This window comes from Mauremys reevesii, linkage group 1 (genome assembly GCF_016161935.1).
Source record: "Mauremys reevesii isolate NIE-2019 linkage group 1, ASM1616193v1, whole genome shotgun sequence".
Lineage (NCBI taxonomy): Eukaryota > Metazoa > Chordata > Testudines > Geoemydidae > Mauremys > Mauremys reevesii.
In genome coordinates this window covers 133,342,885-133,354,242 of record NC_052623.1, presented here as the reverse complement: position 1 = coordinate 133,354,242, position 11,358 = coordinate 133,342,885, and the positions used below count along the sequence as shown (strand labels likewise).

Below are 11,358 nucleotides of genomic sequence, written 5' to 3'. Positions count from 1 at the left end.
CATATCCGGGGTTACTAACTCCACTAATTCTGGGTAAGCAGCCATTACTGGTGCCCCCCCACTTAGCAGTTCTGTTTAACCCCCGATAGTCAATAGTTAATCTCCATGTTCCATCAGGTTTTTAACTGATCTGGTCAAAATGTTACATATTAACTCTTTAAATGTGTTATTGAAAGACATTTTTCACTAAAAACTGCTGAATTTTTGTCACTTTTTCAACATTTTAATCAATATTTTAATTCAAAACTTTATCAAAGCTGTTATTGACATGTCAGTGTTTTTCATTTAGCAAAAAACCTTTTTTAAAAGAAATGTTAGCAACAATTTTGAAAAAAAGATTGGGGGGAAGGTGGGAAATCTCCAAAATGAAAAAGAGTCTTTTTAAAATCTGTCAAAACAGAAACAAGTTTAAAATCATTTTTCCATTTTTGACCTTGCACAGAATGGTAGGTAATGTGTTCAGTTAATGTGTTGTATATGGGGTTGTAAAGGAAGCAAAACCAGTGGAGGGACATGGGACAGTGATGTAACGTCTGAGGACTCTCAAAGGTATTTTTGGTTGCTAGGAGCCACCATGGAATGGTTGTTGGAATTCAAGCAGGTGGGTGAAGATTGGGGTGGAGGAGAGATTTGAGACTTGCATGCTGGAGGTGGGTTTTCTAGGACCTGGCTGAAGGTGCCAGGAAGTGACTCTACATTAGTTCATTCATGGGCTTATTTTAATGAATTATTACTTGATTAATTACTTCAGCTCTGGAGTGGAGACGTGGTGACTGGGTTTTTCTGCACCTACTATATTTATCAGTGAGCCTCTGATCCTGGGGACAGGATGCTTGGAATAAGGGAGCAATGAGAGGTGACACATGGTAAAATATCCAAGTTATCTGAGCCGGAGGCAATGGAAACCTGGGGTTGTGGCAGACCAATAATTTCTCACGGGGATATGAGAATTCTAAACTGCCAAATTCTAGAGGCTAAGAATACAAATGTTATTGTTTTATTATGGTAGTGGCTAGGGACTAACCAAGAACCGGACCGCGTTGCACTAGGCATTGTGTGAACCGAATAGCCAGTAGTCCCTGTTTCAATCTCATAATCTGAATAGACAAGACATGCACAGGGTAGGGGGGATGATTTCATAACACACAAGCTGAATGATCAGTGTGAGAGAGGCACAAACATCATGTTTGTTCCCCAAATAATGCTGTTATTTAGCTTTTAGACCAAATAACCCCCAATAAAAGATATAATCTCACCTACTTTTCTCTCTCATATCTTCTGACCAACATGGCTATTACACAGCAAACCTCATTTGGTTTGTCAGCCTCCAGATGCTATGGAGATGAATGAATTACAAATGGCAAATAGGACCATAATTCACTTAAGAGACTACCAGAAAAGGGAACAGTGAAAAAGTTCTTCATCCTTATAAACAAGGGTTTAATGCCAACAGTTGGTTGTTACCATTGTTAAAGCACATGGGGAGAAACTGAGCACAAGAATTGCCACACTAGGAAGCTAGTGAAATACTGCAATGGTTTACCTAGGGAGGTGGTGGAATCTCCATCCTTAGCAATTTTTAAGGTCAGGCTTGACAAAGCCCTGGCTGGGATGATTTAGTTGGGGTTGGTCCTGCTTTGAGCAGGGGGTTGGACTAGAAGACCTCCTGAGGTCTCTTCCAACCCTAATCTTCTATAATTCTAAAACAGCCCTGTATCCACATAGCAGAGTAAAATACATATGAGGTTTAGGGAGCTAACCTACATGTGAGAAAGAAAGCAAAAGTAACAAACTGTAGTTTTCTCTCCCAGCCTACACCTCTGAAACTAGCATATATGATACATGTTTTACTAGAGACACCCACAGTACAGCATAAATTTAGAGAGGCAAGATGATAAATTGCTTTTCTGGGGTAAAATCATAGAAGCTTTGAAACTATCTTTACAATGCTGACACTTAAGATAGCATTACTGAGAATTTGTCATTTTGAAAGCTATTTAACCTACCTTACCCATTGGTTTAAAGCTAATATTTCTACTAACAAAATGCAGGATGAAATGATGAATGCAGAGGCTTAGTACAATCACCCTACTAATTGTGCAGGGGTTTGTGGGAGTATAAGAGATAATGATTTTGCTACTCTGCAGGTGGAGCCTATGCAGGGTAACATAATAATAATAAATGTAGTTCCACAGCTTTTTGTCAAAATATTAAATCATAAGTGACTGCCTGGATAAGCCTTCCACTGGTCTTTCAAATGAGGGGGTAAAATCATGCCCAGGTAGCCAGAAGCCCTATGGCTGCTGTTAGCAATTGAGCTTGTCAACATCTCCCCCCGCCCAATTACATGGTGAGGATATAAATCACCAGAGAGAAAAGCAGAAAAGAACACTGGGGAAGTTAGAGGAAGTTAGAGACTTAAACTGTGCAGATGTTTGATCCTGAACTGTAGGAATTGCTTGACTCTATATGCTGTGTGGCTGATGTAAGCCTTGATTTTATGTTTGGAGGGTATGCGATAGAAGTACTTATAACTCTAGATTGAAACTGATGGTGTTTGTGGAGTTTCTTTATTTCTGTGTTGTGACTAGGTATTGCAGCTATATACTCAGCATAAATGAAATGAATCAAAATGAGGGACTCTAATAAGAACTATATGTTACTGCAGCAATTTTATTTTGATATAAATAAATCACTGTGGTACATTAAAATACCATGAAGTGCTTTTCATAAATAACTCATCTTATGGCTGGCACTACCAGAGGCTGTGCAGGCAAGAAACCTAAATTCCTAACAAAGCATCTAATTCTGATTTGTCTTTTATTGACTTCAGTGGGGCTTAAAAGTTGTAACTGACAGCAGAGCCTAATATGTTTGTAGCTAACTAAGTACAGGTTTGGTCCTGCTTTGAGCAGGGGGTTGGACTAGATGACCTCCTGAGGTCCCTTCCAACCCTCAGATTCTATGATACAGAATGTATATACTGTCTCACAATTATTATATCTACTCACATGAAATAGCCATAGACCAAAGAGTATCTGCATGTTTGATTGGATGAGAAGGAAGGAAAAAAGGGGGGGAGGAAAGTATATATCAAAATACCGCCTTGGTTGGGTGGGTCTAACCTCAGAATACGCCTGAGCTGAAAGTGTAATAAATTACACCACAATCTGCAGATATTTACTCCCAATAGTTATTGTAAACATCTATTATAAATATCTTATTTTCTTTTCCTCTCGGTGTGTGTGAAAACAATAGTCTACCTCGCTCTCACTGCAGAGAATGAGGGCTCTGGAATGCAGTACTTCAAGAAATCTGAGTGAGCAAATATACTACTTTGGGTAGGAGAGGGAAAACAGGGCTCAGCCAGGTAAACAGAAGGGATGGAACCAGGAGCGCTGCCAGCTTTTTAGGCACCCTAGGTGGCGAAAGGTCCCACCCCCAAAATACTGCCGAGGGCTAGAGCAGCCACCGCCCCCGAAATGTTAGATAGAACCCTAGGCAATCGGCTAGGTCTCCTAGTGGGTTGCACCGGCCCTGGATGGAACTAGGTAATAAAACAGGTAGAAATAAAAATCATCTTTTAAAAGTGTTACATAACGAGCACAAAAATGACTGAGCATGATTCTAGAATGAATCCCTCCAGTGTTAGACAGATAATATAGGGCTCAGAGAACCCTAACAGACCTATTATGTATTTGTGTGAGTACGAGGGGGAGAGGGCACATAGTGCTCTTTTGAGTTCATGATGCTGCTTTCTTAAAATTCTTGACTTAGGTAAAGGCAGTGTTAGTGGTTACTGGTGATATGAGAAGATTGGTTTGTCCTTTTTAGAAGTGGCAGCACAAGAAGTAAAATCAGTATAGGATGACTGATTATCATAATTAATCTGTTCCTGTGATGTTTCCTGGGGTGTAGGGGATGGTCATAGAGTGAGGATTAAGTACAGGTTCTCTGACTGAGAAGTGAACATATGCAAGAGATTGTGCTGTAACTTTCAGGGTTCAGAATAGCTGAGAGGAACTTGGAGGCAATATGGATTGGGGGAGGGATAGCTCAATGGTTTGAGCATTGGCTTGCTAAATCCAGGGTTATGAGCTCAGTCCCTGAGGGGGCCATTTAGGGAACTGGGATAAAAATTTGTCTGGGGATTGGCCCTGCTTTGAGTAGGGCATTGGACCAGCTGACTTCCTGAGGTCCCTTCCAACCCTGATATTCTATGCTACAAGGCTCAGGTTTTTTGATTCTGGGAGGCCCCAGATGAATGAACAAAAGAAATATAGTATTAATCTTTAACAATGGAAAAATAACTGACCTGGCAATTATTGTTGAGTAAGCCTAACCCTACTAAACTAGGGAGCTATATCTTTTTGATTTTTGTTTGCTCAGCACGATCAAGGACATTAGATCTAACATGCTTTAGTAATGCACTTTTTCCAATTATTATTGTTTGTATATACTCTAAATAGGTAATAAAAACAATTAAAGCTGTGAGAATATTCTATTCAGCAAGCATAGGTCATGATCCTGTAAGCCCTGCTCTGAATGCTCTCAAAATTCAGTGGGAGTAGGTTGGATTGAGTGTGGGCTCATTTATAGAAAAAACAAAACTTGACAAACCTGATTGTTTGTTTGCTTTAACTGTTATAGAATTAGATGAAGGAAATGCTGTTGATTTAGCATTCCAGGACCACAGTAATATTATTGCTATCCAGGATTTGATAGAGCACCTTACTATAAAAATTAACTGAAATGAGCTTTGATATTGGACCCTGTTTCACAGACTACAGTATAACTGAAGGATGACAAAGGCAATGTATTAGACTGGAGGTTTGCAATTGTGTGCTACACAGATCAAGGTTAAGTCTGTTTTTATTCTGCATCTTAGTGACCTAGAAGAAGGGGTAAATAAAAATAACAATTATTAAAATCACAGTTGATACTAACTTGGAAGAAGCTGTTAACACCAGTGAAAAGAGAGAGAATACAAATTGGACAAAGGCTAAAAATACAGTCAGGAAACAATCATATTTAACAGAAAAACCTGCTAGTTATTTCAGGAAAAATAATCTGGAGACAGATGCTTGGAAAGCAGTAATGCCAAAAAAGACCTTGGGGGAGATAGATGAAAGAATATTAGGAGTTTGCAAAATGATGTAGTAGCTAAAGGTACCAGAGGGATTGATTCCTAAAGAAAGCAGAAAAAGATATAATTGACATGCTGAAGTAAATGAAAGGAAAATTTGGAGTATCAGGAAATATGTATTCATAGTTTAACTGTGGGATATTCATTCACAGGAAGTGGGAGAAGCCATCATATATTTGACTGCTAGTTCAGCTTCAGATGATCAAATACTGTTTGACATGGCATAAGAACCCTGATTCACTATAACATAGGGAACAGTTCATTACTGGCATGAGCGGGGACTAGATGATGTACCAGATCTCTTCCATCTCTACTTTCTGTGATTCTATGGGCACACACTGTACATCAGCTAAAACTTTTGAAAGATTAAAAGGTGAGGAGGACATCATGTTTCCAAATACATTTCACTCTGTCAGTAGCTGATATGTATTTCTACTCTTTTCTTGTTAGGGGCTGCTAGTTTGCTTTGCTTTCATGGATAGCCTTTAAGAGGTCTTTGCCACTTAATATAGTCAAGAAGTCATGGCTGTCTGAGGAAGGCAGTCCCATTTTAACTCTCCAGATTGCTAATGCCCTAGATGTTGGTGACGATTTACCTAGTGTCAAAGGTACAGTGCACTGCTTAAAGCTTTGAAGCCTTTTCCTCCAGTAAATGGCAAAATTATAGCTGTTAAGGTTATGTCAGCACTCTCATGAAATACTCTATATTCTCCCAAGCAGTCAAGTGAAAGATGAACCAAGCATTATACACCTAGCAGAAAAAGATTTACATCAATACTCTACACCAAAGGGCTACACTTGGCAACCATGTCTATTTTTCCTCAAAGGGTATTAACGAGCTGGGTGAATGATTTTTTTTTTTAAACGAATTGCTTATTCAGTTCATTTTGCCACTTTGTATTCATGAATCATGTATTAACAGATTGGTTTTTCTCAAATTTTTCAGTGCTTGAAATTATTCACCCAATAACATCATCAATGTAATTTAAATTAAGATTACTGAGTGGGATGGCTAAGTAACTCATTTGCCAAACCCAAAAAAGCCCCAAAGTGTTCTTTAGAATTGGTCCATAAACAAAGTTACACTTTTGGGAGACTATTCTTTTAACAGCATAGTGTCCTTTCAGTGCAGTTGTTACTTGTGTAATTTATGTTAAACAAATAAAGACTAAGGTGGTAAAGTTTAAAAAAAAAAAAAAGAAAAAAAAAAGCCTGATTTGGATTTTTGACTGAGCTGATGAACTTGATACAGCCTGGGGGTGGCATCAAAAGGTGGCTCTACCTAACTTTTTGCTCTTCCATCTTCCCCCATCTGATTCTGAGCCTACTGGGGACTGATCTCTAGTGTAAACTAGGGAAGCCTGAGGGCTGCTCTAACTCATGCTCATCTGAAACTGTTTTAACTGACAATTTTGGCAGCAAGATATAGCTGCAGTACAGGGTGATCTGGCCCTATATCCTTGCCCCTAACCACACTGGAGATTATGGTGACCAAAATGATCAAAAGTATGTGGAAGATTTTCATATGCAGGAACAATGAAAAGGCTGAGGAGACATTCAATGAAAACTAAAGGCAACACATTTAAAACTGGTAAAATGAAATATTTTTTCTTACACAACACAATTACTAGGTATAACAGAGGTCAAGAGCTGGAGGGGGATATAAAAAGAGAGCAAACATTTATATAGCTTATGATATCAACAGTTACATTAGGTAGTATGTGAGAAATGAGGGTCTTTCCTCATGTTCCAAAGCATAACCCAATCTCTAGCTAGCATGATTTCAAAAGGAACTTCCACGGTGGGCAGGTCATTCCATTATTGCCAATTTGGGAGGCATCTTCTCTTCAGCATTTGGTTCTGGAGGTCTGAGAGTTGGATACCGAGCTAGGTGAACTACTGGTCTAATCTGGTATGTAGTTTCTGTAGTCTAATATCCTTCCCACCACACATTCTGTAAGTTTTCTATGCTCTTTCACTATTTCTTTCCACCACATCCCAAGTTATCCTAGTTCAATTTGACCCTATTTTACAATTAACCCACATGAGATGTGTTGTATTGATTTACTAACCTTGGGGCTAAGTTAACCTTAATTATTGTATGGCTATTGTCAAGGAAAAGCTAAACAATTTCTATAAGGAGTACAGAGTTGCAACCCAGTATATTGGAGGCTTGGCCACCATCTGAAATGGCAGGGGATGAGCGGGGAAGGACTGGCTTCCAAAAGGGTTAAAGCTCTATCTTAGAATTTAAAAGGAAATCTGTGCACCAACTCTAGGCATAACTCAGCAAACATCGAGTCCGGTTTTAGATGTTCCCAGTAATATGGTACTCAACATTTCCCTTCGGTGACTACTCCACCATCTAATACAGCAAATGTTAGACAAGAAGTTTATCATTAGAAAAATCTCTCCAATCTCAGAACAAAGCATGTTAAATGTATGCATATCTAGTTACAAGTTTATCATTTGTGTATTATTTAAGTGGTAAGTTTTTACTTTTTTTAATTTACCAGCTTATCACTTAAGGTTTGCTCATTTTCATTCACATAGGGTTAAAAAATTGTTTTCCTGCCTCCCAGTTCTTATGATCAGATTTGTGACTGAGCCAATGAGCTTGACACAGCCTGGAGGTGGCATTGAGAGGTGGTTTTATATAAATTTGTGCCTCTGGCCCCCAGTTCTGGGTCCTATTGGGGACTGGTTTCTAGTGTAAGCTAGAGAAACCTGAGAACTGCTCTAATTTGTGCTCAACAGCTTCAACCATCATTTTCGGCAGTCAGAGTATAGCTGGAGCACAGGATGATCTGGCCATACATCCTCACTCCTAATCACACTGGACATTTGAAGGAGGGTGACACAAACCTTAGAAGTATGAATACCATTTATGAAGTCTACAAGAGATTGTGTATGGTGAATATGAATGTTAACTGCTATTTAAAATAAAAATACTTTCTTCACTGCTGTTTAGAAGAGTTCGTTAACTGATCTGGACAAATTAAACTCATATACGGTCTGATCTTTTGTCCAATGAGATAAATGTCAGTGCTCCCATTTACTTTAATGATATACAATCAGATTCTAAGAAATCTGATGATAAAAAAGATGGTATGCTTTCATATGGGGATATGTTTCCATTAGTTTATAAATTACCATGTATGGTGTTTGCTTTACACTGGTTTGATAGAAATGGCTGTATATTTTGGTGGAGTTATGAATGAATATAATATTTTTAGAGATGAACAATATACAGCTCTGTTCTAGTTGGCTGGATGGGTTTTGGGGGGCTAAGAGGTATATACCAACTCTCAATATTGCATGGCTGGGACCCTATCAATGAAAAATGAGGAAAATCTTTACATCTATTGTGTTAATTGCAATTTTAAAAAAGGAACTGCCTGCAAAGTCCCTAGCAGCAAGAATCTCTCTAACTATGCTGAATTCAAGTTGCATTTCCCTTCCACTTCCACCACAATACCGCAATCCTCCCACTTTTGATTCACAATGTGTTTAAAATATAATTCTCTTTCAGCTTCCTCCTGGTTGCAGAGTCTGTCTGCCTACGATTCTTATAAAGTACCTACTGTGACTGTGTGGGGGAATATGTCTTTGAAAACTTATGAATTCCATTTTGTTTTGCGAATGCCATTTATTATTGCAATCTCCATTGTCTTTTAGAGTATCCATTTTGTAGCAGAGACTTGACATCTAGTGGAAAGACTATCTGACAAGTTGTGACAAAGCAATCAAGGGCCATCAATATTAGTCATAGACTTTAAGGCCAGAAGGGGCCATCATGATCATCTAGTTAGTCTGATATCCTGCACATTGCAGGTCATACAACCTCGACCACCCATTCCTGCAATAGGCCCCTAACCTCTGGCTGAGTTACTGAAATCCTTTAATCTTGATTTAGAGACTTCAAGTTATAGGGAATCCATCATTTACTCTAGTTCAAACCAGCAAACGAGCCGTGCCCCACACTGAAGAGGAAGGCAACACCTCCCCACCCCCACTGTCCCAGGGTCTCTGCCAATCTGACCTAGGGGAAAATTCCTTCCCATCACCAAATATGGTGATTGGTTATTCCCACTAGCTGGACACTTGGGAAAGAATTCTCTGTAGTAACTCAGAGCCTTCCTCATCTAGTGAACCATCTCTGGACATTGGAGATATTTGTAATAGGAATTGCAGATGGGCCATATATTATTGTAGGCAATCTCATCATACCCTCCTCATAAACTTTTAAAGCTCAGTCTTGAATCAAGGTAAGTTTCTTGCTCCCACTACTCCCCTTGGAAGCCTTTTCCAGAACATCACTCCTCTGATGGTTAGAAACTGGTGTCTAATTTCAAGTCGAAACTTGTTGATGGTCAGTTCATATCCATTTGTTGTTGTGCCAGCATTGGCCCTTAACTTAAATAACTCTTCTCCATCCCTGGTATTTATCTCTCTGATGTATTTTCTCCATGGATCTTATTTTTCCAAACTCTTTATCACTTTTGTTGCTCTCCTGCTGACTTTAACTTGTCTGCCTGTTCTTGAAATATCAGTCTTCAATACTGAGCACAGCATTCCAGTTAAGCCGTGCTAGAAGAGAATGGCTACCTTGTTTAACATCTGATACTCTTATTAATGCCGCCCAGTTCTGCATTCCCCTGTCATGAGACTCATTCTTGAAAATCCTGTGTGAAAGACTCTTCTGGTAAACTTTTGCAGTCTGTAATTCACAACAGTGTTTTCTGGGAAAACCATTTGTACTGATTTCAAGTGAGAGTTGTTTTCAGTTTCATCAATGTGAAGGTTAAGTTTTAAAGACAAGTTCAGATACTTTACTATTTGGCATTTTCAAAAAGGCTAAAATACAGTTGGATCCCTTAAGCAACAATGCTACAAAACTGCACTCTGGAATACAACAGGACAAATGAGAATAAGCATTCAGGTTAACTCATCAGGTGAAATGGGTCAGAGAAAGAAAAGAATGAATATGAAAACCAAGGTAATAATTATAGCTATATGATATGTTGCACTCTGTTCAGGTTCATTTTCTATCATTTAGAGTCAGTCACTTTAACAAAAAACTTCCTTTTTCTGAAAGGCAAGATAAATACCACATCTCGTTCAGTTAATCAACATGTACAGTGTGGCTGTTATGTTTATATTTTGAATTGCTTTTGTTTTAATATGGCATAATCATTTTTATATAAACAGTTGACCTCAGTGGAACTTAAACATATTGTAAAAGCTACATATGCTTAAAGTTCATCACATGCTTCCAGATTCTCAGCAAATGCATGAGATAAAAATTTAAAAAAACTCCTAAATCCCATTGAAAGTCAAGTGAGGCAGAGTGCACGGTGTGTGGAAAAATGCCTAACCATTTGATTAACTAGCACATGATTCTGGAAAACATTATAATAAATATAGTATCACATATGTGATTATTGGTATCATAAACATGCCACGACCACATTTATCACATGGTTACACAATTTTACACGCACCTTGAACTGCTACATCTGCACTCTACCCGCTAACCTATCAATATATTTTATCTAGTGTAGTTGTGGGGCATAAGAGGAATCTTGTTCCTATGCATAACTGAAACTGAAATATAGCTTTCAGCTAATCTTTCCATTATAAAGTTTTTGATGTTCTAACAATGTGTGGCCTTTAACAGTATACTAATACGTCTTGTGCTGTCATCAGAGACAACTTGTAAACTTGCACATGTGAACTGCAAGTGTCAGTGACTGGAAGGGATATATGTTATCAAAAATTTGGATGGAGATAAGAATGTGGGGATCTTGATATTCCATCTGATCTTTGGAATTGACATGGAAGGTTCTCTGCATTTATGGGGGGATTTTCATACCAACAGTACATTTTTCTGACAATTGCTTCTAGGGAACATGTCTGAGTCTCTCCAACAGTGGGCAATAATGATCTTTTTATTCATATCCTGGGATCAGCAACATTAAATGTATCAGTGAGCAGGAAGAAAAAATAGATGCCTTAGGAACTCTTGCCACCTCTTATGGCCGAGTTTGCTGTCTGAGCTTCTACTTAAATAAGCCAATTTCTTTTTTCTAATGTTGCCTACTCAGAGTTAGTCTCTCTCTCTCTGTTCAGCATTAGATAGCTATACAATGTTATATATAATCAGTTCCTTAAACTTATCTTCCCCCTCTTCCACATATATAAACCTGATA

At 38.5% G+C, this 11,358-nt stretch overlaps 1 long non-coding RNA gene across 3 annotated transcripts in view; it reads left to right on the top strand.

The window, feature by feature from the left end:
• Positions 1-606: 606 nt before the first annotated feature.
• LOC120369738 overlaps positions 607-11,358 on the top strand; it is a 50,347-nt gene continuing 39,595 nt past the window's right edge. Inside the window, exons 1-3 of one of the 3 annotated variants that reach the window (XR_005583370.1) lie at positions 607-650; positions 5,299-5,519; positions 7,904-8,056. This is a non-coding gene — a long non-coding RNA (uncharacterized LOC120369738). Of the gene's footprint in view, positions 651-2,403; positions 2,486-5,298; positions 5,520-7,903; positions 8,057-11,358 lie in introns of those variants that run through there. The other 2 variants (XR_005583373.1, XR_005583376.1) reach the window with 2 other exon arrangements.